The following is an 18389-nucleotide window of genomic DNA, read 5'->3' on the forward strand; positions in this document are numbered from 1 at the left end:
AAAATACCTAGAAGGTCACTGATGACGGATTAAGATCACATATTGTACAATAAATCTAGTTAAATACACAAGATCTTAATCTTGTGTATTTAACTAGATTTATTGTGCAATATGGCAACTCAGTGCTGAAAATGGAATGTGGTCACCAAAAAAAGGAGAAAAATTATTATTTGTCATTCATCTTTTATTTAACCATGTCCTTATGCCTTTTTTCTTTTTAGTTTCAAGACACATATTAATTACTTATGTGCTGCTATCAGCTGATGCCACTGTGACCATAGAATTGAATAATCCCGTTCTGTCCTCATGCTGACAAAGAATGCCCAGCAGTACAGGCCCAGTGCCTTCTATCTCCATCCAATGATTCTTGGTAAACACACAGTCTAATTTTACAGTTTTCACTTGATCCTGGTTTATCACTTTTAGTGGAGAAAAATCGGTAGGAAAGTTTCATAACCTATATGCAAATGAGCAACATTCTTGCACCTTGTATTGGTGGTCTTCAGGGATCCACCAGAGTTCTTTGGAGTAGTCTTAACACAGTTCTGTGCTATAAGTCTGGAAATTGGAGGAGACAAAGCACAACCTCACTCTTGGATGGGAATTTCTGACATTACTGAATTCTGACATTACCTGAGATCAGATACATAGCCTTCATAACAGATTTTGGTAAACAAATTAAAAGCCCTCAGAGTGGACAAAAAGAGACCTTTCTCATCTTAACTGAGTCCTGAGAAATGAGATATATATGTGAGAGATAAAGCTAGTAAGATCATAGGTTCATTCTTTCTTGAGGATCATGTATTGCTTTGATCATCTGGTAAAAGTTATAAACATTTTCCTCAGAAGAAATGTCCATAAAGATATATACGTGGAATTTTGCAAACTTTGGGGCTTGCTTATAAAAATTTGAGTATTTATTCACTAAATATTCATCTGGAATGTCTGGGGGTCTTAGGCACCAGGTTAAGAACCCCCAGAACTCTGAGAAGTGTTCTAGAAACGTGCCATGGATGTCTATGTAATTTGTGTTCACCAGCTACACGTACTTAATTTTATACGACAGGATTACCTGTAGTGTCTGTTTTGTGTCAGTCTTTCAGTTCAGGAATTCTGCCTCTTATAGAGTCCTTTTCTTCTTCCAACTTATGGTATCTGAAGTCTGGGAGATGTTTCAATTGTGTTCTGAATGAGCCCAGTCAGTGGTCATTACGGTCCTCTGGGTACTTTGGCTTTGCTGTTGCATAAGTCTGATTACCCTGTGTACTGCCACTTTCATCAGGAGCCTTTTCTACCTCTGAAGGAGACTATGATTTTTCTCCTTTTGTTGATGCATTGGAGCCCTTGAAGGGCAGAGGCTGCTCTTTCCAGGATTTCCATGAGTCCAAGCAAAGTTTGAGGGAGAATGTGTAACTGTTATCACAATTCAATTAGATAGCTACTGCTGAATTATGGTTTGAGGGTCCTTAGCAAGATAGATCTTTGGACTTCTCACATTCTAATTCCTCCCTACTTTTCATGAAGCCATGCTGCTTGTCTGAATGGCAAACCCTGGATCCTCTCTTATGATTGACTGTGACAACTTATGACATCTTATGATCTCTCTGGTCCAGTGCTTGCCTGACTCACACTCCCACTGGGAGCTCCTCATGGACATACTGTTCCAGAGCTCTGCATATTGCTTTACTGGGGACACTCAGAATTGCTTCCCAGCAAGAAACGTGTTTGGCACAGGTGTAAAGTAGGAAAATCAGAAACATTGATATGTAAGAAAAATATGGTCAAGAGTGTGAACTTTGGGGCTTAGGCACAATATTTTTTGGGAAAATTTTTAAGGGCTCTTCCAAATCTCCATGGCATCCCCCCAAAGACAAACTCTTTGTAATTCTATTCTGTCCTATATCCAAGCCAGTGCAGCATTGTGAAAAATAGCATTAACAAAACTGTAGACTCTTACTGGAAACAAGCACCTTCTTTATTGTAAATAACTCCATAAAGCACCTGTAATAAGTTAGAATCAGAATGATGTTTCTGTCATGATTCCATTTTTTATACAACTCATGTGCCTCAAACTTCAGAGAAGTCAATAAAATATGATTCTGAAATAATACTGAATTTGAGAGCTTAGTATGCAGTGTAGAGGGAAAAATGCCTTTCCATTTCTCTTGCTGTCATTGGAAGGCATTGTAGTAGATTCATCACAACTTGGGAGACACTTTTTGAAAATGCCAATATCTCCATCAGTTATAGATTTGTCATAATTAACACTGACGGCTCCTGCTGAGCCCTTGTGTTCTTCACCTATGCTATTAGTCCTGTCTGGTGCACTGGCTGTGTTCAGCCCCCTGGTGCGGCTTCCCCCAGAGTTCTATAGTCTTCACCTTCAGCTTTCTGCCAAGTCCACCGGCCAGTCTGCAGGCCCCTGTGGATTTCCAAACCGGTCCTTTGGTCTCATGAACTTTCTCTTTGATTGTTCTTTTTCTCTGTTTTCAATCTCATTTTCTCTTAAAAACAGACACAAGCATGTTTAAGACTTGATACATATATGCATGTATATCTGTGTGTATGTATTTATATGTGACACTTAAAGGTAGTATTAGAATACATATTCACACAATAAAATGTAACTCTGTCTTCCTCAAAGTTGGTATGATTTCCTTGTGGGGCTTGTCTTCTTGGGGCCCTGTCTATGGTGGGGTTAGGTGGGCAGAAGCGGGGAATTCTGAAGCTACAGATGAATTCTCTACCTCTACAGTGATTTCTTTTGGGTGGCATTCTCTAACGGGTAAATGCTTAATGTTGGGGCTTTCTCTCCCTCCCTCAGCTCCTTTGTAGGATGGCGTGTTTCCACGCAAGGGGAGGTTGTATGCCATCTCATGGAAGCAGGGCTGAGGGCCTCATTGTCTGTCAGGTGTCCTCTGGATCCTCTCTGTTCTGATTGGCCTGCTGTGCGTTGAGGCGCATCTCTCACCACCTCAATTCGTAAAAATGTGTGCTATCACTGACGGCTGAAGTCTGTGATCTGGCCATCTTCTTTTTATTAAGAAATCTCTGCATAATGCAGCATTTCTAGAATCCGTGTCTCTGCCAGTCCAGCCTCTGCATGTTCTCTGCCAGGCATGCAGAACCCCTCGATCCCCTGAAGCCCTGCGAAGGTGGAGGAAAGCCCTGAGTGAAACCTCAGGCTCTTTCTCCTTGCCACGTCACTCCTGTGCCATGCTGGATGTGGCAATGACTTGCTGGCCTCCCAGGAGTCTGTTGACTTTCCTGGGCTATACCAAAGGAAGTTGACCCCTGCCTTGGTGTCCTCATCCCGCCACCTCATTATCAACACCTTCTTCTAGAGTTTTCGCCAGGAGCTGGAAAATAGGACATAAATAGGTCTGACTGCTTCTACCTCTTTAGTTCCTCCTTCTCTGCTTTCTTTCTGGCACAGAGGGTTTCTTTTTATTTTCTCTTTCATTCTGGAGGAACTTTCTCTGTGATGATAATGGCAGAGAGGTTGCCAGACATCCTTATTTGAACCGGTAGAGAATGGTCAGGGGAGGGAAAGAAAAACCCCGTCATTTAAAAATTTTCAAAACAGTACCCTTGAAGATAAAATTATATACTTGTAACTATTATTTCCACAAACCAGATATCATCCTTGAAGGAAAATGGAGATCCTATGAATAGTAATAAGTATTCTTATTCTCATTCTCATCTTTATCTTTTATTTGGAAACTCGAGTCCCACTTGAAGTTTTCTGCATTTATTTCTGTGATTCTTCTTTGTTATTCTCTAAGTATTTCTCTGAAGAGTGTGAGTGTGTGAGGGATCCTCCTCCCTAGCCTCTGCTACCTGAGAAGCCCTGGACATCCCTTCAAGGTGTCTGTTGTTGAAGATATAGTAGGTGATGACGATGATGATGCTCAGGCTGAGAACACCCTCTGTAGCTACCAGAGAACACACTGTCCTCTGCTACTGTGCAAATGTTTGGCACAGGGTCTGTGGAGAATCTGACAGCTGTATTCCTGCTGCTGTCACTAGCAGGGAGAGCCAGGCCTCCTATGGTGGCTGCTTCCTGGCCGGTCCAGGCTGCACCAGCATGGAGAGCTCTGCCCATTCTGGGCCACATGTAAATGGCCAGAAGTTGGTTCTTCACGGTGTCCTAGTCATACTTCTCATAAAATTCTCAGGGATTTTTGAGTCTAAAAAAAACTAATTCAGTATTAACTTGCCACTCTTCATTAGTTCCACCTTGGGCCAAGATAGAGGCCAAATCTAGTCTTCTAATAGGAATAATCTGGGCTGGGGATGTGGCTCAAGCAGTAACGTGCTCGCCTGGCATGCGTGGGGTGCTGGATTCGATCCTCAGCACCACATAAAAATAAAATAAAGATGCTGTGTCCACTGAAAACTGAAAAATAAATATAAAAATTCTCTCTCTCTCTTCTCTCTCTCTTAAAAAAAAATCTAACATTCTTGTTCCTCTTCCAGTAACTGGGGTGTTCCTATTGGGTCAAACCTGAGACCTGTATTTTCTCTTTCAGGATATGTTTTCTTTACAGGTTGAGTTTAGGAAGGCCGTTTTATTTGTATGCAAATGCATAACTTGTAGGATTTTTCAAACCAGTTTTTCAGGTATTATTTGCTAGTGTTAGGTGTGGATTGAATGTTCCTTAAGGATTCATTGGGATTAAAGTCTTGGTTCCCAGGTTGGCACTGTTAGGAGGTGGTGAAACCTTTGGAAGGTGAGACCTCATGGTATGTGTGTGGGGGTGGTTCTGGGTCACTGGGGTATGAAATATTTCTCCTGTGACCTCTCTGGAAGTCACAGGAAAATTGTTACAAAGGAGCAAACTTGGGGGGGGGATAGTAGGGGATAGGAAAGGTAGCAGAATACAACAGTCACTAATATGGCATTATGTAAAAATGTGAATGTGTAACCGATGTGATTCTGCAATTTGTATTTGGGGTAAAAATGGGAGTTCATAACCCACTTGAATCAAATGTATCAAAGATGATATGTCAAGAGCTTTGTAATGTTTTGAACAACCAATTAAAAAAACAAACAAACAAACAAAGGAGCGAACTTGGCCCTGCCCACTCTCTCTTTGCCCATTGTGACTTCTTTCTCCTACACATGCTGCTGCCACAGTGTGCTGCCATGTGATGTCCTCACCAGAACTCCAACCAAAGGGGCTGCCCAACCTTGGAATTTGAACAGACACTGCTATGAGCTAAATAGAACTTTTCTTTATTAAAATACCTATTTCAGGTAAATTGTTATAGTGATAAAAAGCTGACTAATATACTACCCCAGTGCTGAACAAATTTATGCTTACTCTGGGAATCTATTTTAGTCACCTTTTTCACAGCTGTGACTAAAGGATCTGACCAAAACAATTATAGAGGAGGAAAAGTTTATTTGAGGGCTCATGGTTTCAGAGGTCTTAGGCCATAGAAGGCTGGCTCCATTCCTCAGGGCTTGAGGTGAGGCAGAACATCATGGCAGAAGAGTATGGCAGAGGGAAGCAGCTCACATGGTGTTCAGGAAGCAGAGAGAGGGACTCCACTTGCCAGATAGAAAATGTGTACCCCCAAAGCCATACCTCCAATTCCCACCTCCTCCAGCCACACCATATCAGCCTTCAGTTACCATTTAGTTAATCCCTATCAGGGGATTAATTCATTGAATGGGTTAAGGCCCCTCAAAACCCAATCATTTATTCTCTGAACCTTCTTGCCTTGTCTCACATATGAGCTTTTGGGGGATACCTCTCATCTAAAACATAATAGCTTTCTACCACCATGTACATTTTAAATAATTTACCAATTTACAGTTTTCTGTTTAGTTCCACAAATGTACTATGAAAGTTTTCATGAATCTATGAATCTTCTTGTCTCTAGTTTCCTAGGTTGCCAATGATTTTAACTATTTATAGAAACCCTTGAAATCTTTGAACCCTGTCCCTATTCTGCTCCTTCTATAATAATGGAAGTAATTGATTATAAACAATCTCTTTCATGTAAGGGAGAGATTTTATTTCAAATAAAACCTTGCCTGTTAGATTTTTCTCCTCCTTTTCCTGCCCTTTCCAAAGATGGTTCTTCATCTTGCTTCTCCCTTTTCGACACAAGTTTATATGACTCTTTACTTTTCAACATGTCTTTGCTTTCAAACTTGGTAAAAGTGAGTTGAACACAGTATGATGGATTGAAACTCCTCTCCCCACCCAATTAAGACCATACATAATCTGTTGAAAGATTGTGCCATTTATCCTGGTTGACTCAGAGAGAGCCATTCTCAGCTAATATGTGGGCTCTTGGTAATAAAAGCAGGAACAAGTGGGAGTCAAATGTTCCTTTAGCAAAATGATGCCAGCTATTTCTCAAGGTTTTCAAGAAGTCATTTCAAAATATTCTGAATATGAGGAACATGCTTTCTTCATGTAGACGGAATCTCCCTAGAATAATTACTTAATTAGCTAATAATTAATTAATGACTACTAGGATGAGATATACTTGCACTTAGGGAAAAACATAGCACTAACACTGTCATTGGAAATAATCAAGACCAACCAAATAAGAACAAGCAAAAAGATTGCTATTGCAGACCCATCAGCCACTATCACTTGTGCTTTGGCAAAGACTCAAGGGCAGGGAGAGGAGTGAGAAGGTTTGACAGTGGGAAGGGGTGGCCTTCAGGCATGCCTTGCTGGGGGCTGCTGACCTGGGAAGAAGCTCTAGACTAACTAGAAGATAGGAATTCTGTGACTGGTTAGTAGTGAATGTTTGGTTTTCTCTCCATAGGACTAAGTTGGAAGTGGGGATACAAATTAGGGTGGTTGTCAGTTTTTAATCAAATTCTTGCTGTTTGGGGGCAATTTTTACCAGGGATATTATTGGGCTTCCTGAATTACTTGTTGGAAAGTATGGTCTAACTTCCTATAAGCCTGGCTTACAGCAACCTGGCCTTCCTCGCTGGTTGCTGTCGATAATGGGTTGTTTTCCTGAGCTGACTACTACACTAAGTCAGAGTTTTCTTGTTATGAATGGTCTGGGCATTGTTGATTTGTGTATTTAGTCACTCATTTACTAATGGAGAATCAACCCAGATCAGACTATGTACTGTTCCCGTTACACATTTAGAGAACCAAAGCTCATCTACTCTCTGTGGGGCTTAAGGCAAATAAAACTGATGTGAACTTTCAGCTGAGGTGTAAACTGTTAGAATTTACAAGAAACAATTAGGCCTAGGTGCTGGCATTACTCAGATGGAGGTAGGTGGGATTTTCTGAAAGAAAGAGGTAGAATCCCAGCCAGGCTAGGAGAGTTGCTTGTAATAGTCTAAGGGTAACTGAAGTGGGAAGGATGAGGAGATGAAGGAGTAGGTAAAGAAGGAAGCATTCACAGGGGGCATTCTTCCAAGGACCAGGTCTTAACCTTGAACCCTCTTTGAGTTGCCATGAGAAAAGGGGGCTGGCATAGAGCTCCACCTCCTCATCTTCTCCCTTCACTGCTTTGTGGTGCTCATCTGAGGCCTCTGTGAAAAGCTGTTCCTCCTGGCTCTTCAGCACAGTTCAGCTGGGGAGATGGGGGCATGGTGACACTCAAGGAGGAGCACAGTCTGATCTGCCAGTTGGGCCCTGGATAAGAAAGGTAGAGGATGCTCCTTAGTCCCCCAACCAATGCAGACTGTGAGTTGAAAAGGTCTATAGGCAGGTGGGCTTCTCCCCTAAGTAGGGCCAGCAAGGCTGCTGTCCCTGATTTTCTTCCTAGGCTCTTGGCACAGCAAGGGGAAGCCAGAGCCACAGGGCAATATTAAAACTTCCACCAGACAAGCAGGCAAGCAAGCAAATGAAAAACCCCCAACTGAAACTAGTCTAAAGATCAAACTTCCTCAAACCCCGAGTCAGCACTATTTGAATGCAGGCCACTCATACACATAGGGCTTTTTTGACTCTGATTTTGATATAGAAATTGAAACAAAACATTGATTCAGATGTGTCACCTTTTGATTAGTAGGTTTTCTTTGCCAAATATTGTTTTTACTGATGAAAAACATCTTCCTCTAAGGAAAGTGGTCATAATATCTAAACACCAAACTACCCATAAATAGACTTTATAAGATGATCTTTTTCATAGTAAAATCATTTATTTGATTTGGTTAATCAAATGAAGATTTCTTAGGATTAAGCTTAAATCTTCTTTTTTCTTATTATTCTATGATGCTAGGGATTAAACCCATGACTCGGGGCTTATAAACAAGTGTTCTACCACTGAGTTGCATCCCCAGCCTTTAAACCTAAATCTTTTAGGGTGTGTTAGGTGTAAGGTGGTTTAGATGTGAGGTGTTCCCCCAAAACTCATGTGTGAGACAATGAAAGTTTAGAGAAGAAATGATTGGGTTATCAGAGTCTTAACCCAATCAGTGAATTAATCCCCTCATGAGATTAACTGAGAGGTAACTGAAGGCAGGTAGGGTATGGCTGACAGACATGTGTCCCTGGGGGTGTGCCTTTGGGGGTACATATTTTATATCTGACCACTGTAAGTCTCTCTCTGCTTCCTGATCATCACATGAGCCACTTTTTTTTTCACCACACTCTTCCACCATGATGTTCTGCCTCACCTTGAGCCCCAAGGAATGGAGCCAGTCTTCGATGGACTGAGACCTCTGAAATCGTGAGCCCCCAAATAAACTTATCCTCCTAAAAATAGTTCTTCTCAGGTATTTTAGTCATAGCAGCAGAAAAAGCTGACTAAAACAAGGGTGCAATACAATGGATTCTGAAAAACAAAACCAGTTCTTCAGATATTTGAGGGCTCATGTTTATACTTTCAGTTCTTCTGAAATACAGTTGCTAATATGAGTCTTTTTAGCTTTCATGAAACAAGATTCATCCTGTTTTATAATTCAAGGAAGTTAAAAAAAAAAGAAAAAAAACAGGGATTGAACCCAGAGGTGCTTAACCACTGAGATACATTCTCAGCCTTATTTATTCATTTATTTTGAGACAGGGTCTTGCTAAATTGCTTCACTAAATTTCTGAGGTTGGTCTCAAACTTGTGATCCTCCTATCTTAGCCTCCTGAGTCACTGGGATTACAGGCATGCAACACTGCACCCAGGCTAATTCAAGGACTTTTAATGCCAGATTGAATAAAGTTCAACTCAGATGACAAAGTTGAAAGTGAGAAGAGGGCAATCCTTTACAAAGGTAACTAACTTTCATGTGTCTGAATGGAGAACATATTTGGAATTCATCAGCACAAGTTTATCATAAATAGCATAAAAGTACCTGGGGACTCAAATATAAGAATTTGTGGTTAGGAAAGGACTTATAGTTCTAAAGAATTTCAACAGGAAATAGGAAAAAAATCTCTAGCCCCAATGACTTGGTTTGGAGGCTGGGTTCCAACCCAGAATGCAAGGGTCCTCTCATGTTTATCAGCACATGAAGTCTACACAGTATGGTAATATAGCTGTGATAGAGTACTGAATGACTAAATTATTCACCTAGTGTCTTTTAAATTCTATCTGCTTTTAAGATAGTGCTAGATCCAGAGGCTAAGACCAAACACACATGTGAATACAGTGGTCCTTGTTTCAAAGAGGAAGGAAAAGTTAGGGCATAAAGTAGACATCTCCAGAGTAGACAGGAGAATCTGGGGAGACCATGATGCATTAAGATTTCATTCAAAGGAACTAACTGCCCAAAGCATTGGAAATCCTAATCATAATTGTTCAGTAAATGTTGTTTTGGCAGCAGGTCTTACTATCTCTACAAAGTAATGTTATTTGAACCTTATCTATAAAATGGCCATGGACATGTTGCATCATCATGCTGTGGCATGATTTTGGCACGGACATTTTCTGCTTTCTAGAACTGTGCTGTGTGCTGCTGTACTGACTGATCCCATGGATGCAGTCTGTGTCCCACTGGATTATCAAGCAGCACAATTACTCGATACATAGCCAGTGTTGGATAGGAGTGAGCACATCAGCATTGCTGTGAATTCATGTGGTCATCACCCACTGGGTAGACAGGACAAAGAACATACTGTTTTCCTCTTTCATGTCCAGTTCCAACCAGGTAACTCTCCGATGATTTCAACATTGCATTTCCCTCCCAAATACATCATTTCTCATACTCCCTACCTTTATTTTTCAAACTCTGATGCTTAACAATTAGGTCAATCTTTAGTTTCAATTTTTTTAAGTCTACCCCTTAATCCATTAATTCACAATCATTTATTATGTCTATTTAATTTGTCCTTTGCCATGATTCAAAGTTGACTCTGTTAACTTGTTGTGTTAGTTATTTGGGCTAACTCCCAGCAGGTCCTGCTGTTGGTAGTATTTCTCTTTCTGACACCATTTTTATTAGGACAATTTCCTGTTTAAAGTCCACCATGCTCCCGCATACAGTGGCTGAGACAGGAAGAATGCAAGCTCAAAGTCAACCTCAGCAAAAAGCGGGGCGCTAAGCAATTCAGTGACACTATGTCTCTAAATAAAAATACAAAATAGGGCTTGAGGTGTGGCTCTGTGGTTGAGTGTCCCCGAGTTCAACCCTCAATACTCCTCATCCCCAACAAAAGTCCACTTGCTTATGGGCTCAAGCAGCTAAGACTTGTGTTCCAGATCTCTTGGGAAAACAAAAACAAAAACAAACAAACAAACCAAAACCACTGCCAAGCTTGTTTTGCTTCCCTTTTGCCACCATTCTAGTTACTGCACATATATAAAGCTTTTCTTTGCTCTGTGCCCCATTGCCTTGGGCGTTTCCCTTTTGCTCTGCTGTTCTAATTACACCTGTCAAGCACAACCTGACCCAACACTCACAGGCACCATGAAGTTTTCCCAGTCAAACGAGAGTCCACAGTGACTTCCTTCCTATGTTAATTTTGTATTTCACTATAACCAGCAATGTTCTGGTTTGAAAAACTTCTTTTGGTTTGAAAAATTCTTTCATGTATAGTCTTTGCTACTATCTAGTGTAATATCTTCAGTCTCTGAAATTAGTATCCATTTGTCCTGTCTCCTTAGGTATATGGGTAAACTTTTTTCTTTTTCAAGTTTTATTCCCATTGTGGAGAGTTTTATTCCCATTGTACTTCTCTTTCTACTATTTTGAGCTGAGATGAGTGGTTAGTACAGGACTAAGCACAGACTAGATTTTTATTTAATATTTCAGGAGCAATGAATTATTCAGCTAGAGATAAGGGATGCAGTTGGTGACAGAAATGAGCACAGAAGACTTTTATGTAAAGATGGGAATAAATTGAGCTTAATGATTATACATGGCTCAAATTACTGAACCTCAGGAAAAAAATATAAACTATACTAAATCAACAGTGACAAAATATATCATGTGTCATCTATCTCATGGATTAGAAAATGAAACAATTGGATTATTTTGCTTTGCTTTCAGAACATATATATGTGACAAGTAATAATTTTCTATTTATGAGAGATACTACTTCTGAACTTTTTGATTTATTAGTTCATACATTTGTAAAATATATGTTTGCTGGTTTAGTTGAAAAAATATTAAATAAGATTTTATTGAAAAAAAGTGTTTCTTATGATAAAACCATTGCACAAGAATATATGAAACTGTTTTATCAATTTTTAAAAAACTGCCTTGTGAATATCAAAGAGTTGTTCAAATGAGGAATTCGGTATTTCAATGTTTCTAAAAATATGTTAGACTCATTCATGTTGCAAGAAACAAAATATTTTCAGCTATTTCACTGAGTCAGGGTTTCTGGGAAGGATCAGTGCAGAAGTCAAGGAGGCAATTGTTTCCACAGCTGAAGATAGTGGTTGTGTAGGCACCACAAAGGCCCAAAGTCAGCCTTTCCAATGTCATGGCGCCTCTGCTCCTTTCCATCTGCCATTTGCTGATGAGTGGTATCCCTCAACTCCTCTGAACCTTGTGGATTCTGCTTACTGGTGACCCCTGTTGCAGTTGTGTCTCTATTGCCTCCTGGTCCTTGTCTACTGCATTCTATCCCTTCATGCTCATATACCTTGTTTTCTGTCAATTCATTTTGAACTTGTTATGTTGAATTTCCCTGAGGAAAACTCTGACTCCACATATTATCATCCCCTTCATGTGCTTGGGCCTTCTGTACAGCGCTATGGCTTGGGCATAAATCCATTTTTGCAATTAGCTATGGCCAGAGTGGTAGGGATCATGATGTTCAAGCAGGTCCACACAGGTTGAATTTTATTGGTAAAATTATTGTAGGCTAGAGTTTATCCCATTGACTTTGCAGTATCAGAAATTTTGACTTACCAGGGTCCTAGGGTAGATGGATAGGAGAATGATGCAACTTCAAGCTGAGAAACTCAAAAGATTTATCTAAAAGCCAGAGTACCATTATTAATTTAAGAGGAGAAATTTAGCTATCATGCAGATCAGATACTTGTGTCTGCCTGACCAATTCATTTTTATTTCCTGTAGGCAGAATTGGACTGTGGGCATATTAGACAGATAACTGGCCATAGTACCAAGCTATGAGGTGGCCCAAACAGCTTTGGAATAAATTGGAAGTATGTCCCAGTTAACTCAGCTTTCTGCACATAGCTCCTCACATAACTGGCTGAATGGAATTTGGCTCCACTTCTGATTCAATAGGCTGGTACTTAGTAGAGATTTATTGAATGTGAAAGTACTCTCTCCACTGAATTTTTTGGTGGAAATAAAAATCAATCCTTGTCAGCACCAATCTATTTCTTTAAAGTTTTCTTTTCCAAAATAAACAGTCTTGTTGCGTTGTTGACTTAGAGATGGAGCCCCAAATTCTGAAAACCCCTGGTCTTTTAAAGTATTTAGAGGTAACTATTTGCTTCTGAACCCACAACATCTCTTTTCCGTAGTACAGAGCAACCTCTTCTGCCCTAGGCATCCTGCTTTCCATAGTCAATACCTTAATCCAAATTAAATAAGCTTCCTAAAATCTTGTTCTAGGATGGCAGAGAGGAGCACATTCAGAGTCAACCTCTCCCCCAAATGCTTAAAACATTAATTTAATAGCAACATTAATTTCATGTTTATTCTAATCCCAGACATTAATGTAAGTTTTTGATTCTCACAATACCTAGATTCATTCATGCATTTCCAGCCCAGATGTCTTTCTGCCATTATAAGTGGATTTTCTATATTTCTGATTGGATCTATTAACTGTTGGCATGGTAATCACATGGCATTAAGAAGTTATTCAAATATGAGGCTATGTGCTAAATGCAAAGCGTGTTTTTGTAAATAGCCAAACAATTGTCCAGTTTTAGCAAGTTGAGACCTGGGGTCTGTGTCAAGACCGAGCACTGTACTGACACATGGCTGGTACTTAGTTGACTTTTACTGAATGTGAAAGATTTCAGTTGCTAGTATATCCTGGTGATTTCCTTTAATAGCTGCCTTTAGATGTAGATTGAAGATAGATTTAAAGAGTTAGTAGATTCAACAGAAGTTAGCTTAAATTCTTATGTATTTGACTAGCCCCATCACTGTGATAAACATACCTTCACTTTTCTTGTAAGGATATGACTTCAATATTGATTCAGTTTCATATTTGAAAGTAAATTGACAGAGTTATCAGCCTACATTACAATAAAATGTTATGATATATTACTTAAGTATTTGTATTTGAGCACTGTCAAAACTATGAAATGATCACTAAGTTGACTAATGTCTTGCTCTGTCTGATTGAGAAAAGAAAAAAATAGACCAGACTCTTTTTGACATTTTTGTTCTATGTGCGTGGCAGTAACTTATCCCAATTGACTTATCCTTAATTCCTAGGAAGACAGAGGTTGACCTTTGCTCTTCATGAGCTGTTTCTTGATATTTTTCAGTCACACCAAGTGTATGTATCTCTATATATGTTTGTGTATGTGTATGGTATATTCCAGTGTAGCCATCACAGAGTAAGGCAATTTCTCTCTCTTTTTAAGAGCCATTATCTACTATTAGCTGCAATGCAAAGTGTACTCTTATATGTTATCTGGTACACTAATTAAATTGAGTGAGGGAGTGAGAACCTATTCACATTGTTGGAGCTAATGACCCAGTGCATTAGTAGTGATAGGGAAGATACATTAGAAGACAAATGTCTTGTTTTAATTGCACTGTTGTAGGATTGGAGGAAAGAGAGAGGCATTTCTTTCAAATTGTAAGTCAGTCTTTATATGAATGGTAAAGAATCGTCTTAAGTCTCCAGACTAACTAATGTTTAGTAAACATTTTCCCTTTGTTGATTATATCCATCCAGGGACTGTAAAATCAGTGCTGCTAATGTAATTCTAAATTGGCCTTGATACCAATTACAGTTATTATACTGTTGAAAAATTAGGCAACATGCGAGCCTTTGAATTACATTAGAAAAGAGAGCATCTCTGTACTTTAAAAAAAGTTAGTAGTACCAGTTGTCAATAAGTACGACCTGCACTCAAGTTTGCATGACAAAAATAAATCACCTGGAAATAAATCATATATCATTCAGGAACGTGATCACCAAAAGAATGAAGTTTTGTTTGCTTTGTTCCCAGTTATATCTCCAAGACCTAGAAGAAGAATACTTGGCATAGGTTCATAGTAAATGTTTGCTGAGTAGGTAAAAGTCATACAATATCCCAGATCCATCTTCTCGAGAGTACTTAAAGGTTATTTCTAAACTATTTACTGTCTTAGTTCCTTAGGATTGGACTTAAAATATAATATTAAAAATATATCTTTAAGGCTGGGGATGTAGCCAAGTGGAAGACCACTGTACTTGCATGTCTAGGTTTGATCCCCAGTGCCTCAAAAACCAAACCAAAACAAAGCAAAAAAACCAAAAAACAAACAAACAAAAACCTCTATTTGTCTGAGTGCCTCTTATTAAGTGTTAAGAATTGTTAGTTTCCTGTTATAAATTTGATAACTTAGGTTCAAAGAAGTTAAAAAATTTGTGTAAGAAACAGAATCAGAATAATTCATCAGTATGTAAGTAAGTGATAAGTTTAATAAACTAAGCTCTTGGTTACATTCTTACCAGATTTGCACAGATTCAGTTTTCCCATATTGAAAACAGTGGATGCTCAAATTCTCACCATTCCCCCAGTAGCATTGGTCACTGTTGAGCACTTTCTTCTTGCTTTTCATGACACTACTCTCTTCTGATTCTCTTCCTACTTCTTATATTATCAACTCCTCATCTTCTACGTAGTCCTTAAATATGGATATTCCTTAGGGCTCAGTCCTGGGGCTTTGCTTTCTGCCACTATGCTCCCTTTGGGCAATTCATCTCATCTACCTCTGGGTTTCAGTTACTGTCTGTGTGCTAATAACTGAAATCTCTACCTTCCAACTAGTCTTCTTGAGTGTGGGTCCTATTTATATCAAAGACTTGCATGTTACCATCTCTGCTGGGATGTCTCCAAAGCACTCAAATCTCAACAGCTCATTCAGGGCTCAATGAAACATCCTACTCTTAAAAACATTCTCCTCAGTGAGAATCAGGCGTTAGGAGCCTGAGCTCTAAAGCCATGTGGCTGGATCAAGATCCTGGCTCCAATGCTTGGTTACTTCCTGTGTGATTTGGAGCAAATCATTATTTATCTTTCTGTTTCTGAACTTGGTTAATGTGAATAATAGCAGTTTTACCTACCTCAAAATTTTGTTGCATTACTGAGACTGTATGTAGAAACCCGAGACCAGAACTAGACAAATAGAAAGGATCAATGAATGTCAGCTATTATTTTCTACCTTGTTGCTCCGACAAGAAAGCTGGGTATCATTCTTGAGATCTCCAACTCCCTGACCTTCTCTCATTTTATATCCAATCACCAATTATATCTAGTGATTTTTCTGACTAAAATTTTCTCAAATCTACTTGTGGTGCTTGCTTTGGCAGCACATATACTAAGGATACAGAGAAGATTAGCATGGCCCCTGCACAAGGATGACACGCAAATTTGGGAAGTGTTTCCTATTTTTTGTCGTTGGAGAAGATAATGCTAAGTGAAGTTAGCGAATCCCCCACCCCCCCAAAAAGAAACAAATGCCGAATGTTTTCTCTCATATAAGGAGGCTGATTCATAGTGGGGTAAGGAGGGGGTGCATGGGAGGAATAGACAAATTCTAGATAGCACAGAGGGGTGGGAGGTAAAAGGAGGGGGCAGGGGACTAGCAAGGATGGTGGAATGTGATAGACATCATTATCCAAAGTACATGTATGAAGACACGAATTGGGGTCAACATACTTTATATACAACTAGAGTTATGAAAAATTGTGCTGATATGTGTAATAAGAATTATAATACATTCTGCTTTCATTTATTTAAAAAAATTTTTTTTAAAAAAATCTACTTGTGTACCACGATGGCCATATCTGAACTGAGAATCACCCCAGGAACTGATTTTCTTCTGTCTCCTCTGGCCCAATCTCTACAATCTGGCCAATGCTGTTTATCCTTTCGCAATGCCATCATTCATAAAACTTTTGAGTGGTTTCCCAGTTAGTGCCAGTAGTGAGGCTGTTCTCTCCCTTATTGGGACAATGAGACCACAGACACTAGAAGTTGCTGTGGCTGTTGCTGCAGGATTCTCCCGAGGAGAGAAGAAAAGCATCTGATTCTATCCACAATCCCAGCACGAGACTTCTTGAATCTGAGGAGGAGGATCTGACTCATATTATTTTTTCTGATGATTTGTTCAAGGAAGTTCAGAAATTCTGGATGGGAGTGTGGAATAATTTCAGGCAGCCTAAATAGAAACAGAACACTCAGGTAACTGTAGAGAATGTGGCCTGGGAAAAACAAGAAAGTTACAGGTTAATTTCATTATCTTGGCTCAAGATTCCTGCTCAGTACTAGAGCTTGCCAGAGTCACACTAACAAATCTTAAATTGAAAGAATGATTTCTAATTTTTACTTGGTTTACACATTGGTATTGTAAAGTGAAAAACAAACAAAACAAAAAAAAGGGATTATCAGCTAGGATTTTCACCTCAAGCTTGTGCTTACTCAAGAGAAATACTTCAGATTGGAATAGACCAAAGTGGCCTCTGGGCAAGCTTTTCTAACAATTAAATTGGACTGCCTTGTAAGCCATTTCAAAGCCCTTTCCTGTTTGAAGCAGTCCACCCACTGATGTGAGAGGATGTAGCTGATTATCCTCCTCTAAACAAGGGAAAGACCTTCAGGTGGTCTGACTTGGAAGGAAAGTCTGGCTCTGGGAGAGAGAAAGCTTGGAGGCTAAGGGAAAAAGGCAGGAGACAAAGCCCAAAGAAGGAAATTTAGAGCCTAAAATGAACTGGGTGAAAAAAAAAAAAACAAATCAAAATCCAAACAAAGTACAGTGGGAAAATTCTGCTGGCTTTAATGTTCTGGGAATGCTGGCCCTTCTCGGAGAAGACTGAAGCTACTTACTTCATGGAAGGAAGCCGGATTCCTTTCTCCATCAGAACCCTCTCAGTACTTCTGAAGAAAACACCAGAATAAGGGTAGACCAAGAAAACAATTTGTATTACAAAAGCTTTGAATATTTTTGTGTGGTGCTTGGTATTCTAAGTGGAACATAGAGAAGAGATGATTCTGAGAAAAATTGCATCAGACAAGTTTCAGGAAACTTCAAAACTTTTGCAATGGGGCAGAGATTGAACTCAACCCCACTGGAACAAAAGGCAGGAGGGTTTTTAAAGCCCTGGGTGAACTAGGGGAAAAAAATACTGGAGAATATTAGGGGAAAGGATGGCAAATGTGATTAGGCCATCTGTGTTTGCTGGTTGTGCCCTTTGCTTCTGAAATTGTCCTCTCCTCAGCACCATTAACTCTCATCTAGGGGGATCATTTTTGTGAGCAATTTGCTATAATCTCTCTAATATCTGAAAAGGCCTCACTTGAAGTCACATCCCTTTGAAGCTATTTGCTCATTTTTCTGCCTCCCTTTATAAAGCAGAACTCTGCCAAAGAGTTGTCTTTATTCACTGGCCTTCACTCCTCACTCTAGTTGGCTTTTATCTCCAAGACTCCACTTAAACAGCTCTTGTTAGGTTCTCAACAACCTCTTCTTTGCCAAATTCACTGTCTGTCCTCAGTTCTTATCTTACTATGCTCTTAGCAGCAATTTGACACATTTGTTCACTTTCTTCTTTGGAAAGTGTTCCCTGGCTTGTGGCATCCACACATTCAGAGTTAAACCATGAGCATGGAAAGCACACCACCTCACTGGCCACTCCTCTCACGGCCAACATCTAACTGTTGAAGTGTCCCAGGGAGTGATCCTCATCCCTGCTTTCTCTTTAGCTATACTCATTCCTTGGGGGTGGGGGTGGGGGCAGAAATCATGACTTTCTATGTCATCCAAGGATTCATGACTCCCAAGTTTATGTCTCTGGCCCTTAGCTCTA

At 39.7% G+C, this 18389-nt stretch overlaps 1 pseudogene; it reads left to right on the forward strand.

The window, feature by feature from the left end:
* Positions 1–15877: 15877 nt before the first annotated feature.
* Positions 15878–15976, forward strand: LOC113192175 (U6 spliceosomal RNA; annotated as a pseudogene).
* Positions 15977–18389: the final 2413 nt, after the last annotated feature.

The sequence above is a fragment of the Urocitellus parryii genome, chromosome 1 (genome assembly GCF_045843805.1).
Source record: "Urocitellus parryii isolate mUroPar1 chromosome 1, mUroPar1.hap1, whole genome shotgun sequence".
Lineage (NCBI taxonomy): Eukaryota > Metazoa > Chordata > Mammalia > Rodentia > Sciuridae > Urocitellus > Urocitellus parryii.